This window comes from Falco naumanni, chromosome 5 (assembly GCF_017639655.2).
Source record: "Falco naumanni isolate bFalNau1 chromosome 5, bFalNau1.pat, whole genome shotgun sequence".
Lineage (NCBI taxonomy): Eukaryota > Metazoa > Chordata > Aves > Falconiformes > Falconidae > Falco > Falco naumanni.
Genome location: NC_054058.1, coordinates 68,780,882 through 68,786,407, shown reverse-complemented (window position 1 = coordinate 68,786,407; position 5,526 = coordinate 68,780,882).

The window sequence follows — 5,526 nt, the reverse complement described above, 5'->3', positions numbered from 1 at the left end:
GCTGGGCTTCCCCCTGGTCTGGCTGGTCTCTGGCAAAACATCCCTTGACCTTTGCTGGTCCTGTCTTGTTAGTTTCTTGGTCAGGTGCTGTTTCAGTAACTGCTGTAATCTTCCATTTGCAAGCCAGGAAATGGAGAGGAAGGATGTCCTGGCTCCTCTGCTACGGCAGCGCCAGCGGCTGCTCGTGGAAGGTAGACAGCACTTTTCTATGCAATGAATGGCACCAGTTAGCTGCACGTCCTAACCCAGCCTGCCCCAGGTTCCTCATAGCTCCGCGTTGGGCTGTTGCTTCACAAATAAAGAAAATTTTGCAATAGATACGGTGAGACAGTCTTTGCCTCCTTCCCCACACGGTGTTTTGCTGGTCAGGTGGCTGCTGCAGCCTGGGGCAGGGACTGAGGCAAGGGCTAGTCTGAGAGCAGGGTGGCCAAGGGGACACCACGGGGAACACTGTACTGGCTGAGCAATCACAAGTGAAGGGACTAAGGCAAACAGCTATGAGTGACAGACCTCGGGCAGCAGCTCAGCAGAGTCCTGGGCTGGCTATGGAACAGGCTTTGGAAATTGGAGCTGCACCTTGGTTCAATGGTTGAGCGAAGGATTTTATGTCTGTCTTCTAAATTCAAACCTTCAACATACATGCCAGGTTTTATCGGGAAAGGGAACTATACTTTAAAAAAAAAAATGATGAGGGGTGGAACCCCCAAAACCTTGGCCTTGCTTTGTCCCTCCGGTGAAGACACTGTAACAGCTGCATTTCTTTGTGACACAGAGACACCCATCTGAGAAAATAATGGTTCTAGGATAACAGTGCCTCAGCAGCTCCGGGGAACCTCTCCCAATTAGTTTGTGACTCCTGGGGCTCCACGAGACATTCATGAAAGCTCAGGGCAGGTGCAAAGGCTCACGAACAAAAAGGACATTGAAACCGAGTTGCTTCTCCAAGCCTGCCAGCTGGTTCCTCGTGCCTGTTCAGTTTAATCCTAAAGTTACTGAAGCCTCTTCTGGTTTTCTTTATTTTGCCGGTTGCAAGTAGCATCAGGTAATTATGGCCCAGTGGAAAAATCCAAAGGCTGAGAAGTATTGACCAGCCCTATTAACAAAAATAATCTTTCCTGGCAAAACCCTTGAGACAAGAATGCATCTGACTGTTAGGTGAAGTAGTCGCGGCTGCGCTGACAACTTTTCAAGCCAGGCATTTCCTAACGTGGGAGGAGCCACCCCACATGGGAAGAGAGCGGCCTGTTTTGAAGGGAAAAAAGATGACCAAACAAAAACAAAACACACAGAGAAGGGTGTGTTCCCGTGGAAGGGGTTGGCTCCATCTAGTCTAAGGACCCTCCTTACCTCAGGGGACAAGTTATTTATAGTGTGGGAGTCAGTAACGTGGGGAAGACTCCACTCCTCTGCCTTTGCCTCTGCATGACACAGGGATTACCTGGGAGCAAGACCCTGGGCAGGTGGAGGGGTGCGTGCGAGAAGTGATGCACTAAAAGCTTCTCATCGAACTGGCTGACAGTCCCTCGGGGGCAGCCCTGAAGGGCCACAGGGCCCAGGCAGGCTGGATGTGCTTCAAGAAGGAAATCCTAAAGGCGGAGGAGCAGGCTGTCCCCACGTGCCGAAGGACAAGCCGGCAAGGAAGGAGGCCGACCCGGCTGCACAGAGCTTTGGGGGGAGCTCGGGGGAGGGGGGGGGGGGAGGGGAAAGGAGAGTTTGTGGCCTTCGGGAGAAGGGGCAGGCAGCTCGGGGGGGCTGCGAGGGTGTCATGAGGTTGTGCAGGGAGAAAGTGAGAAGGGCCAAGGCACAACTAGAACTTCATCTGGCCACTGCCATAAAAGACAATAAAAAGTGTTTCTATAAATACATTAGCAACGAAAGGAGAGCTGAGGAGAATCTGCACCCTTTACTAGATGCGGGGGAAGCAGCGACACAGGCTGAGGCAGAGGCTGAGGTGCCCAGTGCCGCCCTTGCCCCAGTCCTTAACAGCCAGAGCAGTTGTTCTCCAGGCACCCAGCCCCCTGCGCTGGATGGCAGGGATGGGGAGCGGCATGGAGCCCCCGTAATCCAAGGGGAAATGGTCAGCGACCTGCCACACCGCCGAGACACACACAAGTGTACGGGGCTGGATGGGATCCACCCGAGGGCACTGGGGGAGCTGGTGCAAGTGCTCCCAGGGGATCGGGCCCCGCCAGCGCGGGGCTGTGAGAGGCAGGTCCTGCGTGAGGAGCCCCATCTCCTGCTGGGACAAGGGGACCCGCTGGGTGGCTGAGGGAAAGGCTGTGGCTGGCGCCTGCCTGGGCCTTAGTGAAGCCTTTGGCACCGTCTCGCCCAGCATCTCCTGGAGAAGCCGGCTGCTCCCGGCCGGGCCGGGGGGGCTCTGCGCTGGGCACAGCCGCTGGGCAGGAGCCCCCAGCGTGCCCAGGTGGCCAAGGGGGCCAGCAGCGCCCTGGCCGCTGTCAGAAGCGCTGTGGCCGGCAGGGCCGGGGCAGTGCCCGTCCCCCTGTGCTGGGCACCGGTGCGGCCGCCCCTCGGGGCCTGGGCTCAGGGTCGGGCCCCTCAGGGCAGGGGGGACGCAGAGGGGCTGGAGCGTGTCCAGAGCCGGGCAGGGGGCACTTGGGGATGTGGTTTAGTGGTGAGCTTGGCAGTGCTGGGGTGACAGTTGGATCTGAAGATCTTAAGGGTCTTCTCTAATCTCAGTGATTCTACTATTCCAAGATTCACACCTAAGGGAGCGTCCATATCTACACACCAAGCTACATACAGAACAGGCATCTACCTACCGTAACCCACGTTTCAGCTAGCGGCCAAGCAGCGCTAAGTGAGAGCCTCACCGTGCTGGGTTGAGCACCATGCTGCTGCCTTCCTGCTCCAAGACCCTTCCTCCCTCAGCTCTGCCATCGTCACTACAGTCATGCAACCTACCAACACGGGCCCCAAGACACCACTCAAACCATTTTCTGTGTGCCTGTTGCCAACCTAGCTGCAGCCGGTGCTGTTCTGACCTCTCAAAATATTAAAAGTAGAATGGTAGAGAAAGTCAAGCCAACCCGCTCTTAGATTCTTAGAGCAGAAGAAAGGTTAGAGGTAAATGTGTCTGCATAAAGTAAACACTTTAAAGTTTTTCCACTCACTTCAAATTCACCTCTGCATCATTTAGTGCTGACCTATTAAAGACATCAAACAACATGCTTAGGGTCCAAGTCACTAATAACAAGTTAGTTGGAGTTATGGGTGCTGTAGGGGCACAGGATACACCCGAGAACTGAACCATCAGGGCTCAGCTTTGCAGCTGCCTCCAGCGCAGCCTGAACAACCCCATGCCATGAGTGGAGTATGCGCTGCTCTGAGCAGTGCTACCCTGGACTCCTGCTCTGCCAAGAATAACCACCACCAACCAGCCAGGTAAAAAACACGTTCTATAATTTTTCCCTTGGTGAGTTCAGTTACAAAACAGTAAAGAGTTCATTCAGGAGCACTGTCACTTACAGCCCTTCTGTTCGTGCCTCTAACAGTACAGAAAAGCAGCCCAAGCTGCTGGGCTAAAACTATCACCTACCTTTAGCCTCATGCCTTCCCTGATAAGTTTATGGATAACACTTTCTGAAGCTGTTTAAGGGAGAAGCCAAATTTTATAAAACAAGCACAGAAGGATCAAAACATCAAAAGCTTATTCCCAAAGCTGCAGCCACTTGAAGGCTGACAGTAAACCGGCAGCTCTGTGAGGTTTTACCCTACAGGCAAGGGTGAGGCACTGTAACTTAGTTTAAGTTTCATTAGAGATTGAGCCAAGTTAAATTCTCTCACACTGGCTCCAGGCTGGAGCTGGATGCAGTTACAGGAGGCCACCTGGCCTGGCTGAGACACATACCAGAGCCCCAAGGCAGCCCTGGAAAGCTTGGGGACAGGCTGCTAGACCTGCTGATACTTTTTTTTTTTAATGCCCCCAGGTAGGATATTGGTGGTAGCCAAAAAGTATCTTATGCAAACAGGAGTTAGAATGTAAATCACTCTAAAAACAAAAGCACCAAACCAACCTATCTTTTATGATACATGATATTTGGTCAAATGCTCAACAATGCTTGTGTGTATATATATATATATGAAATAAGTCTTCAAAACAGTAGAATTGTTTCAAGGATTCCTTCCAGGTATGAGCTGGAGTGGTAGTGCCACCCTCCAGCCTCCTACTCAGAGCAGCCTGCACAAGGGACTGAAGCCACTGAAGACAGCCCTTGCCCTGGCTAGTCTGAGCAAAAAGCAGCCACTCATTCCTGAACAGCTGTTCTTCCGAGGATGCTGTCATCATTATTCAATCCAAGTTTGTTAACTTTGGCTCTAAACCATCCCTGCTCGTAGCGGGACAAATCTCAGCACAAGATGACTTAGCCACCACCTCAGCTGCACAGCATTTCATCAGGGAACATTCACCTCTCTGCTCGACTCAGCAGCAGTAACTCCAGTAATGCATGCCAGAGTCAGCACTAATTATTGTTGGAAGTGTTTTAGCAGTCTTGATGTGCAAGTATCCAAACAAAAGACAGAAAGGCTGCAAACACACATGCACATGCTCGGAAGGGATAGGTAGGAATATTCTCTAGTGGGGAACTTTGGCCTGTGCAACAAGATAGATTTCTGCCCTCGGCAGGATCACACTCACTTACAGTAACACCCATGGAAGGCAGCCACGGAAACACAAGGATTAATTACTATTCTTTCACATAACAATATTCCTTTTGGAAAACTCATCTCAGCATTGCAAAACACTAGGAGAGGGGGGGCTTTTGTCTACTTCAAACACTGCTCAGGATGAACTTGGTTTCTGCAAGGACCCTTATCACAGTTCCTGAAGTCTGGCAGTGAGAACACACGTCTCGTGTCAGAGGACAGACATAATTCTCTCTGCCGCACCCCCCTGCCTTTTTTTTTTCTCTCCTTACTCCTCCTTCACCCATGGTATGACAGAAACTGCCCCCCCCAGTTACATCCACAGTTACAAAGAGAAAAGCCATTAAGTTGGTATTGGCTATCAAAGAAAGTCACTTCCCTCCTCCAAGAAAGATGCAAGAAAAATTCCACCTTCCATCAGCCATCATTTCATTGGTTTCATCCCAGTTTAATAGATGATTTATCAGATTTCTGTGAGACAGTTACCTCTAACACAAGGGGAAAAAAATAAAATCACACCAACATATACACACAAAACAAGATACACAAAATAGAGCTAAATTTATATACAGGTTATTAGCAGCTAGACTCTTAACTTCATTTAGTACATGGCTTTACTTACTACAGTTTTAGGCACAGAGAAGAATTTACCAGTAGGATATTTGCTATAATGAAGGGCCACAATGAATACCTCATTCCAAGTCCTCACTGGGCCAAAATCTGTTTACCTAATGAAAAATCTTAACTTCCCACCAGCTGAGGACACAGCCCAGCACAAAGTATGAAAGAACATGATCCAGCTAATGCAGCATACTGCAGCTTTATACTTCAGGTATTAAAAAAACCCACATAAATTAGATG